Source organism: Trichosurus vulpecula, chromosome 1, assembly GCF_011100635.1.
Source record: "Trichosurus vulpecula isolate mTriVul1 chromosome 1, mTriVul1.pri, whole genome shotgun sequence".
Lineage (NCBI taxonomy): Eukaryota > Metazoa > Chordata > Mammalia > Diprotodontia > Phalangeridae > Trichosurus > Trichosurus vulpecula.
This window is the reverse complement of record NC_050573.1, coordinates 76,089,370-76,113,338: the sequence shown is the minus strand read 5'-3', so window position 1 is coordinate 76,113,338 and position 23,969 is coordinate 76,089,370. Positions and strand designations below refer to the sequence as shown.

The 23,969-nt window shown below is 40.4% G+C and overlaps 1 long non-coding RNA gene across 1 annotated transcript; it reads right to left on the bottom strand.

Moving 5' to 3' along the window:
• Positions 1-7,749: 7,749 nt before the first annotated feature.
• LOC118833993 lies at positions 7,750-9,069 on the bottom strand. Its single transcript, XR_005009333.1, has 2 exons — positions 9,007-9,069; positions 7,750-8,400 (listed from the first exon to the last, which is right to left on the bottom strand). It is a non-coding gene; the product is annotated as an uncharacterized LOC118833993 (long non-coding RNA).
• Positions 9,070-23,969: the final 14,900 nt, after the last annotated feature.

The window sequence follows — 23,969 nt, the reverse complement described above, 5'->3', positions numbered from 1 at the left end:
GATTTGAACTCAGGCCTTCATGACTCAAGGCCTTAATGCTCTAACCGCTGGACCACCTAGTTGGAGATAGAAGGGAGACCCTTTAGGAGGTTATTACCTTAGTACAGGAGACTGGGGTTGACGTTGGCTGGGACTAGGAGTAGAGACAGGCAGACAAACGTGAGAGATGTTTGAAAGGTAAAAATGACAGAATTTGGCAACGGATTGAATATGGAAGATGAGGAAGAGTGAATGGTCAAAGACTACCCCATGATCGTGAACCCGGGTGACTAGAAATTTGGCAGCGGCCTTGATAGAAATCAGGGAGTTCAGAAGGAAGACTAGGGCTGCATATATAAATCTGAGAGTCGGCTACACCGACGATAAATACACTTATAAGAGCTGATGAAGTGGTCAAGTACAACAAGAGATGAGAAGAGGGAGCATGATTGAGCTCTGGGGTACACCTATAGTTGGCGGTTGGGACATGGGTAATAATCCAGCACGTAGGAGGAGAACGAAAGAGAAAGGAAGATGTCATGAAAACCTAGAGAGGTGGAAATATCCTGGACAAGAAGCTGGTGGACCAGGGTCAGATGCTGCAGAGAAGGAAAGGAAGAAATCGCATGAGGATCAGTTAGAGAAACTGGAGGTGTCCAGTCGAGAAGACCTGGGGGGGACTGGGAGAGCTGTCCTCGAGGATCTGAAGGAAGAAAGATTGCCCTCATTCTGTTTGCTCCTAGAAGGAAGAATCAGGAATAACTGGCGAGGGAAATTTAATTTTGATGCCAGGAGAAACTCCCTGACAATTAGAGATGCCCTAAAGTGGAAGTGAGGACATCTAGGTGGTGCAGCGGATAGAGAGCATGGGGCCTGGAGTCAGGAAGACCTGAGTTCAAATCCAGCCTTATATGCTTACTAGCTGGGTGATCCTGAGCAGGTCACTTAACTCTTTTTGCCTCAGTTTCCTCATCTGTAAAATGGAGAAGGAAATGGCAAACCACCCTGATATCTTTACCAAGAAAATCCCAAAGGAGGTCACAAAGAGTCAGACATGACTGAAATGACTGAACATCAATAAATGGGTTGGACTGGTCCATTAATGTCCCGTCTAACTCTTACATTCTGATTCTGTGAAGAGAGAGTGTTGATCATTGTCAGAAACAAGAGGGTTTGGAAGTGACACTGAGGATCAAGGCTTAAAATGACTCCTTGCAGAGTGTTTTGGGGAAGTCAGGTTGTCATCATTGCAAGAAGGAGGAAGGGGTATAAGAGGAAGAGATCTGAGGTAAAGGGAAGTTTGTTTGCAATTGAATGAGGATTTCTGAGGCTACAGTGGAAGGGGAGGGGAGTGCCAGATTGAAGCTCAGGAAAGGAAGGGCTGAAGTGGATGGTGGAGAGAGAGCAGAGAACAGTAGCAGGGGAAGTGGGTTTTCTCCTAGGCTGCCAGTGACTGTGAATCATAGGGGTTAGGAGAGGAAGGAGGTGAGCATTGACTAGCCACAGGATGGGGATGTGGCTCTGATTCTCAAGGGTCCTGTGATGGTGGAGGATAATGAGTCATCTGCAAATTTGGTTAGGTTAAATAAAGGTTGTTGTGTAGATGTCTTCCAACTCCCTGTCCTGGGCCTACTTCTCTTCCTATACTCACTCTCAGGATGCTCTCACCTCGCATGGGTCTGATTCTCACCTCAATGTAGATGGCTTCCAGATCAATGAATCCAATCCTCATCTCTCTCCTGAGCTCTGGTCCCATATCAACTGCATGCTGCACATCTCCAACCTAAATGTTCCCATAAGCATCTCAAATTCGACTTGTTCAGAACAGGACTCGTTACCTATCCCAGCAAAAACTTATCCTTCCTCTTCTTCCTGTTTCTCCTCCTCTTCCTCCTCCTCCAAACTTCCCTGTATATGTTGAGAGCAGCTAAATTCACGGCCTCAAGGTCATTCCAGACTCTTCCCTCTCTCTCACTGGACATATCACCCATGGACAAGTCTTGTCAATTCTGCTCCTGCAACATCTCTCACATCCAGCCCCTCCTCCCCAATGAGATAGGTACCGCCCTATTTTGGGACCTCATCCTCTCTCTCCTGGATTACTGTATACCACAGCATCCTAAATGATGTCTCTGCTTCTGACCTCTCCCTTCTCCAATACATCCTACACCCAGCTACCCAGGCGAGCTATCTCAAGCACCAACAGGTGTCATTCTCCTACTCAAGAATTGTCAGTGACTCCCTATTTGCCTGTAACGCAATAATTATAATGACAATAATAATTTGTTGTTATTCGATCAGGTGTGACTCTTTGTAACCCCATTTGGGGTTTTCTTGGCAAAGATACTGGAGTGGTTTGCCATTCCTTCTCCAGCTCATTTTGTAGATGAGGAAATGAGGTAAACAGGGTTAAGTGGTTTGCCCAAGGTCACGTAGCTAGTAAGTGTCTGAGGCTGGATTTGAACTCAGGAAGATGAGTCTTCCTGATTCCAGGAAGTACTCTATCCACTGAACCACCTAGCTGCCATCATCGTAATAAACAACTGCATTTATATAGTGCTTTAGAGTTTACAAAATCCTTTACAAATCTCTCATTTTATCCTCAAAACACCCCGGGTAGGCACTATTATTATCTTCATTTTATAGATGGGGAAACTGAGGCAAACAATGATTAAGTGACTTGCCCAGGTCACACAGCTAGTAAGTTTCTGAGGCTAGATTTGACCTCGGGTCTTCCTGACTCCAGTCTCAACACTGCTTTACCTGCTACATCACTTATTTGACAAGAAACAAATTCCTCCAACTGGAATTGAAAGCGCTTTACTTGCTGCCCCCAAACTTTCCAGGCTTATTTTATCTTATCCCCCAATACAAACTCTATGCTCCAGCCCAATTGTATTTCCAGTGCTTCCCTGACCTTGGCATTCTTTTTTGGGGGGGGTGGGGAAGGCAGGGCAATTGGGGTTAAGTGACTTGCCCAAGGTCACACAGCTAGTAAGTGTGGGAAGTGTCTGAAGCTGGATTTGAATTCAGGTCCTCCTGACTCCAGGGCCGGTGCTCTACTCACTGCACCACCTAGCTGCCCCCTGACCTTGGCATTCTATCTCATTCCTCCATGACTGCACAAAGTTCCGCCATGTCCTTAATGCTCTCCCATCGCTCCTGCTCTTTTTAGAATCTCTTATTTCTTTCAAAACTCCACCTAAACAACACCTATTCAAGAAGGCCTTCCTGGTCCCCTCAAGGGATTTCCGCTTTTTTTTGTACATATTTGTATATTTTGTATATGATTAACTTTCTCACCTAGTAGAATGTTTGCTCCTTGAGGACAGGGAATTTTTAATTTTTGGTTTTGTATTCTATCCCTGTCACATAGAGCAAATCCTGACACAAAGTAGGTGCTTAATAAATGCTTGTTGATTGATTTATTAGAAATACATGTTTGGTTTACCCCCAGCACTTAACCTAGTCCATGTAAATCCATAAATTACACTCTGGGCTGTGGTTACATACGTTTGATTAATCATAATAGCATCTACATACATTTTAAAAATGGTAGCCAAAGGGGACCTCAATGGACTGGTTAGGGATTCCCTAGTCAACCTTTTTTTCATGCAAAAAGTGATATTTACTTAATTCAATAAATATTTATTAAGCTAGAGGGTATGCTCAGCTACCAAAACAAACTGAAATCAATTTCTGCCTTCAAGGAGTTTACATTCTATTGAATTTAGTCTATAGAAATGGCTTGCTTAGTTGCTACGTTGAGTCATTTGATGAGCTGTTTACATATTTCAGAGAGTGGATGAATTTAAGCAAGTTACTTAGCCTCTCTGGGCCTCAGTTTCCTCATCTGTGAGGTCCCTTCCAGATCTGCGTCTATGATCCCATCATTCTAAGTCTGGTTGAAAAGATGGGTTTCAACTTTTTGTCACATGAAGCAAATGCATATGAATTTCCTGCTAACTCCTTCCAATAACTCCTTCCCTTCCCATCTACCCCCATCCCAAGCTCAGCCCTGCCCAGGTACTGCTACCAACAGCTTCAGAGTTACATATTTTATTCAAATTTAGTCATTAAAATAAGCTCTTTGTTCAGAGATTGCTGTCATTTCTTTACCTCTTCACCTTTCCTTTTCTTTCTTTGTAACAGGAACCTCAATTTCATGGGTCCCCTAATCTGATGAAGTTACAAGGTGTGGACATTTGTCTGAAGGTCATCTTTCACGAAAGTAGACCTGGGCTCTAGCCCTTTGCTGAAGGCACGCGGAGAACTCAGTTATTTCCCAGTGACTAGGTCTGCCTTGAAGATGATTGGTGACTGAGTCAGGGAGATGGATTCTTGTCAGAGGAAGGATTGCATTCTTTCTTGTCATCTCTAAGAGTGAATTCTGACATGGCTCACCCCTTTCTTCACTTTTCTTTTCACGAAATTACTCTTCCTTAGACTTCCACTACTTAGTGCAGCAAGGGGCAGGGCACTCAGAGGACTTTGAAGAATTATAGTAACTGTGGAGAAGTTTATCTAATAAAAATTGAAATTGTAGGTAGTTTTATCACAAAGTATTTGCATTAATAGGTACTTTTCATAAAGATGAAATTTGAACAGACTAAGGCAAATCACAAATGGAAAATGAGCAAACAAAAGAGTAGGGGTGGGGTGGGAGAGTATTTCTCTCCTTCCACCTTAGAAATGAAAATGGCGTCTTGTAGGAGAAGAACATGGCTGGTAGTCTATGCTTGTTCAGGCATATATGAGAAAGGAGATCTAACATGTCTGATTCCCAGCTCTTTCTTCTGTCTTTCTGTTACTTTTTCAGAAAAATACTGAGAATGGATTTTTCCAGCCTTAGTAGGTTACCTCATAGAGAATCCTCAGTTAGAGAATTCTGGGTTGGAAAGTTGAACACCAACCTCTAAGAGGGGGAAGATTTACTTAACTTACTTGCTTCCCAGAAAGGGAAGTCAGGACTTCTCTCTGGTCCTCCAGAAGACTGCCCTATAGCTGAAGGACTAAAGCTGTGCCATGAGAGACCAAGAGATCTGAACACTGCCAACCCTGCCATGGTTGTGCATTGCTCAGACTATGCAGATCCAAGGTGAATGGGAAGTATTTTTTCAGCAGCCCCTAAGAATGTCTTTGTCTTGAAGTCTAGTGGACTAGTTGAATATATTTCTGTGTTTGTTCACGAAAGCCCGGGGAGTCTTTTACACCTTATACATATTATAATGTATGAGAAGAATGCCTTGGACTCATCAGGCTGCTAGAATTATTGAGTTTTCACTCATTTCCTAGGACAAAGAAATATAGAATGGCTTCAGGGGGTGGAAGGAGAGTGAAGGTGAGATTTGGAGAGCATACAGAAAAGGGAGAGAGAAAGAGAAAAGAGAGAGGGAGGGAGAGAGAGAAGGAGAAGGAGGAAAAGGAGGAGGAGAGGAGATGTCAGCTAAGTGGCACAGTCTTATGCCTTGGAGCTGGCCTTGGAATCAGGAAGACCTGAGTTCAATCCAGCTACAATCACTTAATAACTGTGTGTCTTTGGGCAAGTCACTTAAACTCTGTTTGTCTTGGTTTCCTCAACTGTAAAATGAGGATGATAATAGCACCTAGCTCCCAGGGTTGTAAGGATCAAATGAGATTATATTGTAAAGTGCTTAGCACAGTTATTTTCTGTTGTTCAGTCATTCTATTCATGTCCAACTCTTTTGTTGTTGTTTCTAGGTCATTTCAGTCATGTCTGACTCTTGGTGACCCCATTTGAGGTTCTCTTGGCAAAGATACTGGAGGGTTTTGCCACTTCCTTCTCCAGTTCATTTTACAGATGAGGAAACTGAGGCAAACGGGATTAAGTGACTTGCCCAGAGTCATGCAGCTAGTAAGTGTCTGAGGCCAGATTTGAACTCAGGAAAATACTTGGCCTAGGCAGAGTTGGTGGGCTCCCATTCTGAACTTTCTGCTAAAAGCTGAGTTTTTACTAGCCTGGTTTCACTTCTCGTAAGTCATAAAAAACACCTTGGTCTTTGGTTAACATCGATGTGAATTTCCCTGTGTCCCTTAGCTCACAGTCTGAGTGTGCGGCAGGGTCTAGAGACAGCTCTGCTGCTTTTAGTCACCCAGAAAGCACATTCACTGACTGCTAAATTTTTTCTTCTTGGTTCTGAGCTGGAAATCTCAATCCTTGTTCCATTTTAAAAAAGCCAACAACAGCAAAACCCAACATATTTTTTTCCATTAAATATACCCCAATTACATGTAAAGAAATTTTTAACATTGCTTTTTAAAAATTTTGAATTCCAAATTCTCTCCCTCCTGCCCCCTCCCCTTCCCCATCCCTTGAGAAGGCAAGCAATGGGATATCAATTATACATGTGAGGTTATTCAAAACATATTTCTGTGTTAGCCATATTGCAAAAGAAAACACACACTCAAATCAAGTTAAAAAAGTATTCTTCATTCTCCATTCAGAGTTCATTCTTGGTCCCCCTTTAGATAATCTTTTTTTAACAGGGGGCTCGTATTTTGAGTATTTATCCAATGCTTTTTGCTGTCAGCTCCCTAAAGCAGAAATTTAAATGGACTTTTAGGCCCACTTGTTCCCAGTACCCTAACAAGTCTTTCATTGTTTAGATTGTGACCCAGGTGTCTACACCACAGGCAGGAGAGGTAAGTAAGAAAAGAGGTAGGCAGAGTTTGAAGGTACTCCATGTACTAGTTGGGAAGAGGAAGAAGAAGAGAAGCAAGGGAAAAAGTGTGTGAATGTGGGGGTGTGTGTGTGTGTGGGTGTGTGTGTGTGTGTGTGTGTGTGTGTATTTGGTTTGGTTTTTTTAACTTCCCTCTGGACTTTATAGGATGAAAGAGTGACACCTAGTGGTATGCATGTAGTGTGCTGGAGGAATGAAAGTTTGCCCCACACCCAGTACCCAACATTCTGAGCACCTGTGTGGGAGTGGGAGACCTTGTCATCTGCTGGGAGAAATTTAGACGCAAACCACACCTAAGCTTTATGCCAAGGGTTTGTAATTTGGAGTCCATGAACTTTCAGAGATAGATAGATCGATAACATTTCAATAGAATTGGTTTCCTTTGTAATCCTATGTATTTTATTCTCAGCATTTAAAGAACATAGGGGCAGCTAGGTGGTAAAGTGAATTGGCCCTGGAGTGGGAGGGCCTGAGTTCAAATTTGACCTCAGGCATTTACTAGCTGTGGGACCCTAGGCAAGTCACTTAACCCCAATTGCCTCCAAAAAAAAAAAGGTTTATTAAGAAAACATAATTCTGAGAAGGGACCTATAGGCTTCACCAGACCACCAAAGGAGCCCTGGACATGGTAAAGGTGAAAAATCTCTACTCTATACAGATTTCTTCCAAGTTTTACTCTTGGGTAGGGACAATGAGCCAAAGAGAAAAATTGATCTTGGCCCACAGTCTTTGAGGGGGAAGGGGAAGAGTCGAGAGGAGACCTGGTCAGCGGATGACAATTTATAAAACCTTTGGCCTTGGGGAGAGAGTGCTGGAGTCAGAAAGACCTGAGTTCAAATCCAACCACAGACACTTACTAACCTGGGAAAGCACTTAATACTGTGTGCCTCAGTTTCCTCAACTGTAAAGTGAAGGAGAATAATAGCGCCTGTTTGTCCACAAACAGGATGCTCTGCTCCCAGAGTTGTTGTAAGGATCAAATGAAATAATATTTGTAAAGCTCTTAACACAGTGCCTGACTTATAGTAGATGCTATATAAACGCTATCGATTATTCTTATTAATAATCATTTAATGATTAAAACAACACTAAAGTGGTTTTTTTAATCCAATTCCCGGGTGAGTACATTGAGAGCACACCTTATCACAATCACAAAGTATTTATGATTCCAAGCATGTAACAACAGGCTTAGGAGGTCAAAGTTCAGTTTAAAAAATTCTTTGCTTTATGTGCTCAAGCTGGAGGGTCATCCAAAAATCTCCTTTTCTCCTGCTGGGTTGTTTGTTTTTTTTGTTTTTTGAGCCAAAGGCTGCCTTGAGGCTGCACTGGTCTACCAAGAATTGCTCAGTCATTCTGGTTTCTCAATGTCCCTTTTGTCCACAAACAGGGTGCTTAGTTGGTATTGAGTCTCTTACAATCTGGCTTTTTGCCCCATACTCAGCTGAAAAGGCTCTCTTTTAAGGTCTCCTAGCTGTAAAACCCAATGGTATTTTCTCATTATTTATCCTTTGTGACCTCTCTGCAGCTTTTTGACACTGCCAACCATGATATCCTTCTGGAATCCTTCTCTTGCTGCTTTTCCACCTATCTGATAGACTCCTCCTCCTCCATATCCTTTGCTAGATCACCATATAGCTTCAGTTCTTGTCGTGTGGGGGTCCTCTAAGTCTCAGTCTCGTGCCCTCTTCTACATCTTCTTTATTGGTGATTTCGTCAGTTCCTGTGAATTCAATTATCATCATTAAGCAAAAGATGCTTATACATACATATATATACACATATACACACAAACAAGCATAGATACTCTAACTATATGTATATGTATGTGTATGTATATATATATGTGTGTGTGTATGTGAATGTGTGTATGTGTATATGTGTATGTGTGTGTATGTGTATATGTATATGTATATGATGGAATCCTAATAAAGTTGCCTCTAGCCCCAATATTCTAACTTCCCTATAGACCCCACTGAACAGCAGGCCTACTGCCCCTACCTAGCCACTCCCCGCCCCCACTCAATATCCTAACTTCTTGATATATGCCTCACTGCTCACTGGAACAACAGGTATGTCCATAAACTCATATTTCTCACAGAAACAGCAAGTGTGTCCATGCACTCAACCACAACCACATCCATCTAATCTCAGACAAGACCACAATAGCCAGCAGCACCACCAGGATGCCCAAGAAGGATGTGGATCCCAAAACAATAGAAGGGACTTTCCCTAAGTAGGCGCCTGCACAGTAATAGCAAAGAACTGACCTAGAGTGAACTTAGGTTGTAGAGAGGCTTATTATAATATCATTATCATACATACATACCCCTCCAAACTTCCCTGTTTCTACCGTGGACACAACTGTTCTTCCTGTCCATCTAGGTTCATAAGTCATCTGGAACTCTTCCCTAAGCCCTTGCCCCTCCCATCGAATCTGTTGCCAAAACTCATCAATTCTGCCTCTTTCGTATCCTTCCCCTTCCTTTAACTCATGAAAGCTCTGCCAGGTTCAAGCCTTTACCACTTCTGGCTTGGATTGCTGCTGCAACAGACTTCTAATTGGTCTTTCTGCTTCTGGTCACCACCTTCCCCACTTTCACAATCCATCCTCACGTAGCTGTCAAAGGAATCTTCCCAAAGGATAGGTCCAACTACATTTCAGCAGCTCCCTATGGCCTCTGTGATAAAATAGGAAGCCCTTCGCAGTCTGCTTCCAATCTCCCTTTCCAAACATTTCACACCAGTATCTTTTGTGAGCTCTGTATTCTTCCCAAACTAGCCTATTTGCTCTTCCTTGGACTCAGAGTTCTATCTCCACCTTTATGCCTTTTGACAGTCTATCAATCCCCTATGCAGGGGTGTGCTGAATGGAGCCAGCTCAAACTACCTAATGACAGCTGATGATTCAGTTTTCAACATGAGTAATTCCACCTCAGTAATAGGCAAACACTACAAAGCAGGGCTTGATTTATTAGTTTCGTCATCTAGATTTAAGAACGTGATGGAGGAAATGTTAATAATTCAATTTAAAAGTGTTGTAAACTTTTTTCTGGAGAGCTGTTTGTTAACATTTTACCAGCATATTCCTGGCCCTATGCCTTGAATGCACTCCCTTCTCACAGCCATCTCTTTGATTCCATAGCTTTCTTCTTTTTTATATATGTTAATTTATTTGTTTTTAGTTTTCAACATTCACTTCCATAAGTTTTAATTTCCCCCCCTCCCTTCCCTCCCCCTTCCCCAAGATGGCCTGCAATCCAACATAGGCTCTACACATACATTCCTATCAAACATATTTTCACATTAGTCATGTCATATAGAAGAACTAGAACAAATGGGAGGAACCATGAGAAAGAAAACAAAACAAAACAGAAAATAGTCTGCTTCAGTCTGCATTCTGACTCCATATTTCTTTCTCTGGATGTGGATGGCATTTTCCATCATGAGTCTTTTGGAATCGTTTTAGGTCCTTGCATTGCTGAGAAGGGCTAAGTCTATCAAAGTCAGTCATTGCACATTCCACAGCTTTCTTCAAGGCTGAAAACAGATGTTACCTCCTTTTTTTTTCAGGCAGAGTTAAGTGACTTGCCCAGGGTCACCCAGCCAATAAGTGTCTGAGGCTAGATTTAAACTCAGTTCCTCCTGACTCCAGGGCTTACCTCTTCAGAAAGCCTTTCTTGATCTCCAGTTTTCAATGTTCTCTTCCTTTTCATATTATCTAATTCTGGACATTTGTGTTGTATTCCAGATAGCATAGGTGATATGAATGCTGAACTTAAAAGTCATGAAGATGAGTTCAAACCTTGACTCTCTCACATACTAGCCATGTCACCTTGTCAACCTCAATTGCCTCTTTTATAAAAAAAAATGGGCAGGAAAAAGTTAAAAGGAACAATTATTTCATGTAAACAGGGTGCAAAAGAAAGAACTAATATAGAAGAAGCAGGTAGGGGTGAAGACCAGGCAATATTGGAACCTTACTCTCATCTTGGTTGAAGAAGAAACCACATATACATCTGAAGAGGTTTAGAAGTCTACTGAACTTCTAGAGAAGTGAGAAAACTGGGGGATGGGGTGGGGGAGAGACTTTTAGAAGGGTATATAGATTAAGATTTAGGAGGTTGGAGTGAAGAGATAAGGGAGTGACTTTTGGAGGAATAAGGAATAAAAAGGTAAGGGGAGAAAATAAGGTAATGGGGACAGGATGAAAAGAGAGGTTGAGAAGGAAAATAGTGAGTAAAAATAAGATGGAGGAAAATTTACAAATAGTAATTATAACTTTGAATGTGAATTAGAAAAAAATAATAACAAACTTCATTTGGAAAAACAAAAAGTCAAGAAAATAATGGAAAAAAGTATAAAGGATGGAGGTTTAGCAGTACCAGATCTTAAACTTAAGGTAGTAATTATCAAAATTATCTGGTACTATCTGGCTAAGAAGTAGAAAGGTAAATTAATGTAATAGAGTAGACATACAATTTACAGAAGCAAATAAGCATAATAATCTTGTATTTGCAAGTGTAAAGACTTAAGATTTTGGGATAAGAATTCACTATTTGGTAAAAATTATTGGGAAAACTGGAAAGAAGTATGGCAAAAACTGAGCATAAACCAATATCTTACACCAAGATAAGGTCAAAGTGGATACATGACCTAGATAAAAAGAGATTTTACAAGAAAATTAGAAGAACTTGGAACACATTACTTATCAGACTTATGGATAGGCAAAGAATTTATGAATTTAAAAAGACATCAAAATTAGGTGTAAATGGATAATTTCAAATATATTAAATTTAAAAGTTTTTGTACAAATGAAACATATAGCCAAGATCAGAAGGAAAGCAGAAAATTGGGAGAAAGAAATTTATAGACAGTTTATCAGATAAAGGTCCCTTATCTAAAATATATAAAGAACTTTGTAAAATTTATAAGAATATGAGTCATTCCCCAATTGATAAATGGTCAAAGGATATGAACAGGCAGTTTTCTAATGATAAAATCAAAACAATTTATAGTCATATAAAATGCCCTAAATCATTATTGATTAAAGAAATGCAAATTAAAACAACCTTGAGATATCATTTTATACCTATCTGATTGGCTAAAATGATAGAAGGGGAAAGTGACAAAAGTTGAAGGAGATGTGGAAAAATTGGGACATTAATTTGTTGTGAGTGGAATTGTGAAATGATCTAACTATTTTGGAGAGCAATCTGGAATTACGCCCAAAGAGTTATTAAATGACCTATAGGTAGTTTATAGCTAGTACCTCTGACCCAGCAATACTATTACTTGTTCTATTTCCAAAGATAATTAGGAAAAAAGGAAAAGAACCTATATATTCTAAAACGTTCATAGAAGCTTTCTTTATGGTGGCAAAGAATTGGGAATTGCAGGGATGCCTGTCCATTGGGGAACAGCTGAACAAGCTGTGGTATCTGGGCTATAAGAAATGATGAGTTCAACAATTTTAGAAAAACGTGGAAAGATTTGCGTAAAATAATGAAGAGCAAATGAGCAGAACCAAGAGGATATTATATGCAGTAACAGCAATATTGTTTTAAGAACAACTTTGAATAAGTTATTTTGACTATTATAAATACCCAAATTAACCATGAAGGACATATAAAGAAAGATGCTGTAGAATAATTTTACGTATTTGTATATATGTGTGTGTGTGTGTATGTGTGTATATATACAGTGTGTCCCTAAAGTCTGGATACGTAGGCAAAAATGCATATTTTGAAATATTTGGAATATTAACAGACCTTAGCCCCCTTGACTTCTTTTCCTGGGGTATGCTAAAGAAGAAGGTGTACTCAGTGAAAATCACAGATGCAACACACTTGATTGAACACATAAAGAGTGAATGTGCTAAAATTGATGGCAGTGTGGAGTTATTGCATCCAGTTCATGTGAATCTTGCAAAGCACATCAACCTTTGCATCACAAATGATGGAAATCATAATGAAGATGTTATTTGTTAATATTCCAATTAAATAAAATGTTGTTGAAAATTTCATTCATTTCATTTCTTGAAAATATGCATTTTTGCCTATGTGTCCAGACTTTGGGAACACCCTGTATGTGTGTGTGTGTGTGTGCGTGCGCGCGTGTGTGTGTGTGTGTGTGTGTGCTTATTTATGTCTATTGGTAACCATCTGGGGACAGGAAGGGAAGAAAAAAAAGAAATTTACATAACACTTTCGTTGTATATTTGAAAGGAATAGCAAGTTGTACAAAGCCGATTTGCAGTTTCATGTGTAATCATCTTTTTTATTATACTATGTTACGGAAATGCTTGTTTTATTCCGCAAATTAAAAATTAAATTAAAAAATAAAATGGTGATAAAAGCACCTACTTCACAGGGTTGTTGTGAGGATCAAATAAGATAATACGCAAGTAATGGTCAGATACGTGAGCAGATCCCGTCGACTTGCTCAGATGATATAATCTCACCATGTGGAGGACACTAGGGAGGTTAAGGTTAAAGGTTAAGAGAACAAGCCAGGGTAGCTAGGTGGCATAGTGAATAGCTCACCAGCCCTGGAATCAGGAGGACTTCAGTTCGAATCCAGCCTCAGATACTCACTAGCTGTGGGATTCTGGGCAAGACCCTGATTGCCTCCAAAAAAAAAAAAAAAAAGAATGAGAGAGAGAGAGGGAGAGTGCACAAGCCACCAGAATCCTGGAATGAGAACCTAGGCTTCATGAGTCTTTCTGCTGTGCAGAAGTCCTTAAGATCACCTCTTACTCCTTGAGGCTTGTATCAATTCTCAATTCTATCAATTCTTATTCCCCATTGGGCTGGCTGTAAAACTCAGTCTGGTCTCTGACTCCTAGATGCCTACAACCTCTTGAAACTCCCCAGGTCTTGGAGATTCCACTCCCTCTGCCTAAAATGGGAAAAAGAATGGTGTGGGGGGGGGCGGTCTCAAGTCTGTTTCAAGCTCCCTCAGAGGGGAGAAGGCCTTAGGGTCCATCTCCTTACTGTGACTTGAGCATATGAGACACCAGCCTCCCCCAGAGGCAGATAAAAAAGCAGAAACTCAAACTGACCAACTTTTTTTGGGCAATTCCATCCATGAAGCAATAGAAAAAGGCTCCTCCTGACCATGTGGTTAGGCAACCAGAAAACAGTTACTGAATGTCGCAGAAATAGTTACAAAATATCTCTCCAAGGCATTTCCTCTCCCTCTCCCCTCCCCATGCCATTGTCTAATTCTCCCATAAGCGAGCTTCCTAGTGGGAATGTAGGATCAAGTGAGTTTTTAAAGGATGGGGGAGACATCCTATATGTTTGTAGGCATCCGAGAAAGAGCCAGCAGAGGGTTGATTTTGGCCCGACTCTCTTAAGTCAGGTTTGTTACTTTTTACACCTTCCCTGCAGTGTTCTCTGGTACCCTAAAGGAGTAGGGAAGTCTCTCTTCTCTACCACTGGCTCAAGCCCCTGCCATCCTCACCAGTGATAATCCCATATCTCTTCTCCCTTTCTCATCTAAATTCCCTGAGGAAGCTGTCTACACTCCACTTCTCCATCTCTTGATCCTCTAAACCTTCTTCCTTCTGGTTTCTGGCTCCATTATTCCACAGAAACTGTTCTCCCCAGAATTACCAGTGATTTCTGAATTCCCAAATGTAATGACCTTTTCTCAGTCTTCATCCTCCTTGGACCTTTCCCCAACCTCTGACACTTGATCATCAACTTCCTAGAGACTCCCTCCTCTCCAGGTTTTCATGACCCTGGTCTCTCTCCTGCTTCTCTTCCTATCTGTATGACTGATCCTTCTCAATCTCCCTTTGCTGGATCTCCTCTTTGTGCCCTATAGCATACTCTCTGTAGGTGATCTCCTCTTTTTTTATACTTAATAGTATTTTTTCCCAATTACATGTAAAGATAGTTTTCAACTTTCATTTTTGTAAGATTTTGAGTTCCAAGTTTTTCTCCCTCCCTATTCCCCAAGACAGCAAGCAATCTGATATAGGATATACATGCACAATCTCGTGGTGATCTCATTGGCTTCCATGGTTTCCATTATAATCTCTATGCAGACAGATTCTCAGATCTACATATCCAGCCCTAACCTCTCTCCAGAGCTACAGTCCTGCAATGCCAACTGCCCTTTGAACAGTCCAACTTCGGTGTCCAATAGTCATCTCATATCAACATGTCCAAAACAGAACTCTTGGTCTCCTCCCTAAAAGCCTTCTCTGTCCTTAATTCTTCTGTTACCATCAAGGGCACTGCCATCCTCCTTGTCATTCGGGCTCACGACCTCAATGTCATCCTGGACTCCTCACTCTCACCCCACATATCTGATCCATCGCCAGACCTTGTCATTTTTGTCTTCTCAGCCATCTCTCTTATACATCCCCTCTCTCCACTCAGCTAGCTGCAATCCTAGTTCAGACCTTTATGACCTTGCCAGCATCCCAGGGGACTAAGGTACAGCAAGGGAGTAGAAGAGCTGAATGCTGGTTAGTCAGTCAACAAGCATTAGTTGTTTATCATATTTTCTCATTTTTCTCTCTCTAAATTTAAGTATCTTTATTTTATTGTTTAAAAAAAGAATTGTTTAAAAATAGACTTTCAAAAACAAAAAAAAAAAAGTTTTTGCATGCAACCAGGAAATAAGATACACAGGCAATGGGGCGTAGAAATTTATCTTGCCCTACAAGAGAAGAAGGGAAAGGGGGATGGGAGGGGAAGTAGGGTGACAGAAGGGAGGGCTGACTGGGAAATGGGGTAACCAGAATATACGCCATCTTGGAGTGGGCGAGAGGGTAGAAACGGGGAGAAAATTCATAATTCAAACTATTGTGAAAATCAATGCTGAAAACTAAATATATTAAATAAATTAAATTTAAAAAATAAAAAAATAAAAAAAGAATTGGCTAATAGGTTGAAAATTATATTGGAAGAATTAAGACCCACATTAATGGTCAACCTGTGTTGAAAGGAGACAATTATGTGGCTAGATTAGACAAAATCCATTAAGGACATCAGAATGGTTTCCTTGCATTAATTACACAGGCTGAAAGTCTTCAGGAGTAAGGCACAGTTAAGACACCTGGTAGAAATGTGTCCTACCTGCCCAGTGGGTAAAGCATGAAAAAACTCTTGACTTGTAGTGGGCTATGCCTCCACAAACACAGGAAACGGTGGCTTAACAATGTGCCAAATACATCTGATGCAAGGAAGGGCAAAAATCGTCCCTGCCTTCCAGACATTTATATTCTAAGACTGTTGCATTAATAGAGAGATACTTTATAGAATTTGACAAAATAATAACAAGTCATTTGGAAAAAAACAAAAGGGAAATGTTGAAAGGGGAAGTAGCACTTACAGACCTCAAACTATGTTCTAAAGCCACAGTTATCAGAAACATCTGGTATTGGTTAAAAGATAGAGAGGTAGATCAATGGAACAGACCAGAAAAGAGAGGATCGAAAACAATAGAACTCAATAACCTAGTGTTCAATAAAGTAGAAAATATAAATTACTTAGGAAAGAACTGCTTTTTTATTAAAAAAAAACTGCTGGGAAAGCAAGAACGCAGTCTAGCAGAAATTAGATTTAGACCAACATCTTACACCAGGGATGGGGAATGACCAGCCTCGAGGCCACATGTGGCCTTCTAGGTCCTTGGGTGTAGCCTTTTGACTGAGTCTAAGCTTTTCAAAACAAATCCTTTTATTAAGGGGCTTTGTTCTATGACGTTTGGATTCAGTCAAAGGGCCACACTTGAGGACCTAGAGGGCCACATGTGGCCTCAAGGTCACAGGTTCCTCACCCCTGCCTTACACCATATCCTACAATACATTCTAAATAAATATGTGAACTTAATATTTAACATTATACTATATAAAATTAAAGGGAATTAGGACATAGACCTCTCACAAATGTGAGTGGATAGATCTTGACCAAACAAGAGATTGAGGCAATTACCGAAAATAAAATAAATAACTTTGATTATGTGAGACTGAAAAGATTCTATACAAATAAAAATTTTAAATGAAATTTTATTGATGTTTCTTCTTTCTTACACCACCATAACAGTAGTATCCTTCCTCCTTCCCCTCCCAAAGAGTCATCACATATAACAAGTAGTATTTTTTTAAGAGGAAAAATCATTAGCACAACTAATCGATATATTGAAAAAGTCTGAAAGCATGTGCAATGTATAAACCTGCCAACCTCCCACCTCCACAAAGGGGTGGGTTGGGAGCATCTTCTCACATCTCTTCATTTGAGTCTTGCTTGATTTTTATAATTCTGTTACATTTGCTTTTGATTTTTTATGTGTCATTATCATTTACATTGTTGCATATTGTGTGCTTGTGTATATTGTATTCTTGGCTCTGCTTATTTCATCCTGCATCAGTTCATGCAGATTTTTTCCATGATTTTCTATATTCCTAACACATATCACTTCTTACATCACCATAATATTTCACTACATTCACGTACTACAATTTCTTTAGTCATTCCCCAATCGATAGGCATCTATTTTGTTTCCAATTCTTTGCTGTCACAAAAAGGGCTGCTATAAATATTTTGGAGTATCTGGAGACTTTCTTATTATTGATTGCTTCCTTGGGGTATTAGCTTAGTGACAGAGTCTCTGGTTCAAAGAGTATGGATATTTTAGTCACTTTATTTGCATAATTCCAAATTGTTTTCCATACAAAAGGAAAATTAATGCATCTAGGATAAGAAGGGAAGTAGTCAAATGGGAAAAAAAATCTTTGTATCAAATTTCTTTGGTAAGGATTTGGTATTGAAGATACATAAACAATTAATATATATATATGCATATACTGTATGTGTATTCACATATGTATGTATGTGTGTAACATATACATATATGTGACCAAAAGCCATTCCCCAGTAGATAAGAGGCCAAAGAATATGAGCAAATGATTCTCAAAAGAAGATTTGCACACTATTAACAACCACATACAAGAGTGCCCTAAATTACTAAGCATAAGGCAAATCAAAACAACCCTGAGGTTTCACTTCACACTCTTCAAATTGGCAAAAATGACCCCAAAATGGGAAAAGTCGGTGTTGGAAGTGTTGTGAGAAGATGGGAATACTGGTACATTGTTGGTGGAGCTGTGAAATACTACAACCATTTTGAAAAGCAATTTGGAATTATGCAATTAAAGTAGTAAGAAATAAGAAAGTCCTCATATACATCAAAATATTTATAACACTCTTTGTGATAGCAAAGAATTAGAAACAAAGTAGATGTCCATTGATTGGATAATAGCTAAACAAATTATGATACAGGAATGTAATGGAATACTACTGTACTGTAAGAAATGATGAATGTGATGAATACAGAGAAGCATGAAAAGAGCCACATGAGCTGATGCAGAGCCAAGAAAAAATATATACAAATGACTACAACAATGGAAATGGAAAGAACAACCACACACACACACAAATTGAGTGAATATCGGAAAATTTTAAAGAATAAGCATGACTTATTATAAGAAGACATTCCCAACCCACCCTTTTATGAAGGTAGAAGATCCACAGGTGCTGTAGATTGCACATATTTTCAGACTTCTTCGAAACGTTGATCAGTTGTCCTGATTTTTTTCACCTGACTTTTAAAAATGTTATTTGTTATCTTGACTTCTTGGGAGAAGTCTTTCCCTGGGGGTATATGGTGGGGGGTATCTGATGACTGGATCAAAGTTAGGAGGTCAAACTAAAAGTAAAGAGAGTTATTAGAATACTAAAGAATTTCTATCAGAATACTAAGGAATGCCAATGCTCCAAATGAGAGCAAATTCAGATTAATAGCGTACCGATTTCATTTATATAACCTTACAGGTATGCTTAGAGTACACAGCCAATCAGCAGCTTTCTACAGGAACTTAAAATAGAATAGTGAAGCATTTCACAGGAGAGGGAGGGACTGAGAAATAGGGGAATCAGCCAAGACAGAAAAGGGGTGCATTTGGAAGCAATTGGCAGGATTTAGGATCAGAGTAAGAAAACATTTCGTATTGAATGGCAGGAGACAAAGGGAAGAGACCAGATACTTTTACAATTGTGAAAGCAGTCCTTTCAGACAAAACTTCAGGATCTCTTCTCTGATGACAGCAAGTAGTTGTTGCAATAGTAAATGAGACCATTTGTTTTATCATGTCCTTGCATGGGACTTGGAGATTTTCTAATATTAACCTACTAGGTGCTTGGAGGATTTCTATATTGTTAGTCCAATAGCATGTCATGAAATGTTTGTGGTTCCCAATTTGCTTTCACAGTTATATGGGATGATTCTCCTGGCAGGAAAGTTACCATAGGGAAAAATATGGTGATGTAAAAAATAAAGTTGTGATTATTTTTAGTCACTTTTCAGTCATGTTTGACTGTTCATGACCCCACTTGGGGTTTTCTTGGTAAAGATGCTGGAGCGGTTTGTCATTTCCTTCTCCAGCTCATTTTACAGATGAGGAAACTGAGGCAAACAGGGTTAAGTGACTTATCCAGGGTCACACAAATTAGTAGATATCTGAGGCCAGATTTGGAGTCTTCCTGACTGCAGGCCCTGTACTGTATCCACTGCATCACCTAGCTACCCAAGACATCAATAAAAACATTTTTAAAAAAAAACTATTACATAGCTTTCTAACTGGCTTTGTTCCACTCAGATCTATCCTCCACTCAGCTGGAAAGGTGGTTTGCACTGGCTCCCTATTACCCCCAAGATCAAATACAAACTTTGCCAGTTAAAACTTTTCATAAACTTCCTACTGTGGAAGCATATTAAAAATCTTCTTCTGGAACTGGAAATATTTTAAAATAATATTTTTTCATGCAAATTAAAACAACTCTGAGGTACCACATAGCTATCATATTGGCTAACATGACAAAACATGACAAAATGATAAATGTTGGAGAAAATGTGGGAAAATTGGAACACGAATGCATTGTTGGTGGAGTTGTGAACTGATCCAATCATTCTGGAGAGCAATTTGGAACTATGCCCCAAGGGCCATAAAACTGCATACCCTTGATCCAGCAAAACCACTACCAGGTCTGTATTCCAAAGAGATCACAGAAAAGGGAAAAGAACCCACATGTACAAAAATATTTATAGCAGCTCTTTTCATGGTGGCAAAGAATTGGAAATTGAGGGGATGTCCACCAATTGAGGAATGGCTGAACAAGTCGTGGTATATGAATGTAACAGAATACTATTGTTCCATAAGAAGTGATAAGCAGGTGGATTTCAGAAAAACTAGGAAAGATTTACATGAACTGATGCTGAATGAAGTAAGAGAACCGGGAGAACATTGTACACAGTAACAGCACTATTGTTCAATGACCAACTCTGATAGACTTATCTCTTCTGGGAAATGCAATGACCTAAGACAATTCCAAAAGACTCATGATGGAAAATGCTATCCACATCCAGAGAAAGAACTATGGAGTCTGAATGCAGATCAAAGCAGACTATTCTCTCTTTTCTTTCTTTCTCGTGGTTTTTCCCTTTTGTTCTGATTCTTCTTTCACAACATGGCTAATGTGGAAATTTGTTTAATGTGATTATGCATGTATAGACTATATCAGATTGTATGTTGTCTTGGGGAAGTGAGAGGTATGGAGGGGGGAAAATTTAGAATCCAAAGTCTTATAAAAGTGAATGTTGAAAATTTAAAATAAACAAATTTTTAAAAATAAAATAATATTTCCTCCAACCCAAAAATGCATTTCAGACTTCCCAGTTTGAAAGTATATAGAAGGCCAAGACAGAAACTCCTTCTTAGTGATGAGTATTAAGGGTGGAAACCACACTTCTCCAGTTAAGAGCATGGTCTCCCCACAGTGATTGGCTGCCTGGAACCACTCAGGGCAGTGTCCTTGATTGCACTGAAATATTGATCTGACCTCAGAGGTCATTCTTTTCCTTCCTTAAGGGAAGTGGTCCAGGAAGTGACTATTTTGGTACATTAACCCCAAAATGTCTTCTAATATATTAAGATCTTTTTCCAATAAAAGTGATCCCAAATTATCATAGGGTAGAGTCATATTGGAGGGCATGGAGATCAAAATTGTTTCTGGCAGACCTGCATATGGTACATTCCTTTTCATACACTGTAATGCTCTGCCTACTTGCAGCTCCTTGAATGTGCCACTCCACCTCTCATCTCCGTGTCTTTGCATTGGCTGTCCCTCATTCCAGGAATGCTTTATCTCTGCCACTTAATTTCCCTGGCTTCCTTCAAAAATCAACTCATCCCACCTCCTGCAATAGTCCTTCTCAGGTCTCCCTAAATTGCTAATGCCTTCCCCTTGAAGATTGTCTTCCACCTTACACAACTGGGTGACTAAGTGATAGAGCAATTCAAATCCAGCCTCAGACACTTACTAGCTGTGTGACTTTGGGCATGTCACTTAACCTCATTTCCCCAACTGTAAAATGGAGATACCAACACCTCCCATGCAGGGTTGTTGTGAGGAACAAATGAGATATTTAAGTGTTTGGCACAGTGCCTAGCACCTAGTAGGTGCTTAATAAATGCTTCTTCCCTTTTCTCCCCCATCTACCCTGTCTATCTCTTGTATACCTTCTTATTTACATGATGCACTTAGAACAGTGTCTGGCACATGGTAGTTGCTTAGTGTTTATTGATTGGTTGACCTTGTCTGTCTCCTATCAGACTGTAAGTTCTTTTATAGCTAATACAGAGAAATTTACTTTGCCCAGCTGGACATAATTGTTATAAAGGTTTTGTTTTTCTTTTCCCCCTCCAATTCATTGGAGAAAGAATGGTTTTTTGCTCATTAAAGAAACAAATTTAGGGGGAGCAGGGACTGGTTTTGCCTTTCTTTGTATCCTTAGGCACTGAGTACAGCACCCAGCACATATTAAGCACTCAAGAAATGCTCCCTATTGACTGATTTAGAAGCGGTGGCCCAGAGTGTCTCAGGCCATCACAATCCCATGGATTCTAAGTAACAGACATGATCGAGTATCTTTTACACTTTCAGAATTAATATTCTAGGTTGTAATTTCTGGTTTGGCACCTAAGTGTGAGGTGTCACAGAGGTAAACTCAAAATCGCCTATGGTAGTGTTAATAAATCATTATATAGCATATAATCCCTAGGGTTACAGCAGGCAGCCAGGTGGCGTAGTAGATAGAATGTTGGGCCTGAGGTCAGGAAGATCTATCTTTGTGAGTTCCAATCCAGCCTCAAACACTTAACAAGCTGTGTGATCCTGGGCAAGTCACTTCACCCAGTTTGCCTCAGTTTCTCCATCTGTAAAAAGAGCTGTGGAAGGAAATAACCCTTCCAGTATCTCTGCCAAGAAAACCCCAAATGGGGTCACCAAGAATCGGATGTGACTCAACAATCCCAATGTCCTTTCAAATGTTCCTGCAATAGGACCATAGGTCTGGAGCAGGAAGGAGCCTTGAGAGGTCATCTAGTCAATGTCCTTTATCTTCCAAATCAGGCCCAGGGGATGAAGTGACTTGTCATTTAAGGTCACGTAAGCTATAAGTGTTGGGGCTAGAATGTGAAACCAGATTTAGCACTGTTTCTACTGTATCGCAGCCTGAAGAATGAGTGAAGATAACACGGGATAGCCAGGCTTGAGCCAGATCACACGGATGTTCAGGCATGGGTGGTGGAGGGGAGGGACAGGATTGGGAGCACAAGTTTGAATTTCCGGGCAATGGGAGGAGCACGTTAGGTTTCTGAGCGACAGGATGTCAGTAATATCATAATTACAGATCAATTGGGCCTTTGTGTAGAGAACAGGTTGAGGGAGTCAGGAAGACCATTTGGGAAGTGTGCCAGGATACTCAGGTGGGCACAGGAGCTCAGGGGACAGATTGGGTTATTTTTCAGGCTTGTTTTTTTTCTTCTCCTTCAATTTCATTCTTCCCACTCTTCTGTCCCTCCCCCCCCCCCATTTTGTTTCTATTGATGGGTTTGTAGGCAGCTAGGTATCTAGAGTGTTGGGCCTGGAGTCTGGAAGATTCCTCTTCCTGAGTTCAAATCTCAGACACTCACTAGCTGTGTGACCCTGGGCAAGTCACTCCACCCTGTTTGCCTCAGTTTCCTCATCTGTAAATTGAGCCACAGAAGGAAACAACAAACCACTGCAGTATCTTTGCCAAGAAAACCCCAAACGGGGTCACCAAGAGTTGGGCATAACAAAAGCGACTAAACAATTACAGCTAACATTTATATATCCGTATACACAACGTATTGTGTGTCTTGTCCTCACTGCTGAGCTCCATTGCCATCTTATCCCAAGCTTCTCTGGCAGCATGAATTCCTGCCTTTACTTCTTCTCATTACTCTTCTGATAATTCTGTTTCTTCCTTGAATCCCTCTGATGTGGCTGTTACTCACTTGGGTAGTGAGGAATTCCTCGTGTGTTTCTTATGGCCTGTGGCTTCAATTTCAGAGTGTCTTCCTTCAGATTTTTGTGTTGCACTTATCCCCCAACCTTCCTCCCCTTCTCCCCCACCCCCACCAGGGTTCTTCATTGGTTGTTTTGCCTTTTGCCTTTCCATCACATTCATTTCCAAATACATTCCATTTCCCTCCAGAGCCAGGGAGTCTTTCCTCAGACCAAAGATTTAAAAAAAAATTTTTTTTGTAAATGTCTTTTTTATTCTTTCTCATAAGGGGTGGTGAAGGATAGCACAGGCAGATGAATGCAAAGGGGTAGTATATCTGCATTGGACAGCACAGGCCACACACCAAGTCTGGGGATCCCCCCGCCTCATGGGAGGAGGATGGCATCGCACCTGCATCTCTGCCGGTAGGGCCAGGGTGGGCCATTACAATCACAGGATTCAGTTGTGTTTTCCTGTTCTGTTTACGTTACTGTGGGCACCATGCCAGCTGGCTCCTGGCTCTGATGACTTCACTCTGCAGTTCTTCTAAGTCTGTCCACGTCTGTCTGAATTCCTAGTTGTCATTTCTTACAAGAAATTCATATTCCATTCCATTAATGCCTCCCTTTTGTTTCACCATTCCCCAGAGGAAGAGGCAGCCATTTTGCTTCCAGTTCTTTGCTATCCTGAGATGTGATATTACCCGGGACTTTTCTGTCTTTGGGTTAAGGTAACGTTAAGAGTAGGACCTTTGGGCTGGTGTGCTGATTCATTCCTGCTGGTGTGATTTAATTTGCTTCTGAATATTTCTGGCAGGCACCGTCTTTTAATCTTTTTATTGGTGTTTCTGAAGGAAACACCAAGGAGACAGCCTTCCCTAAGGTCTTGGCCATTTTCTAGAAACCT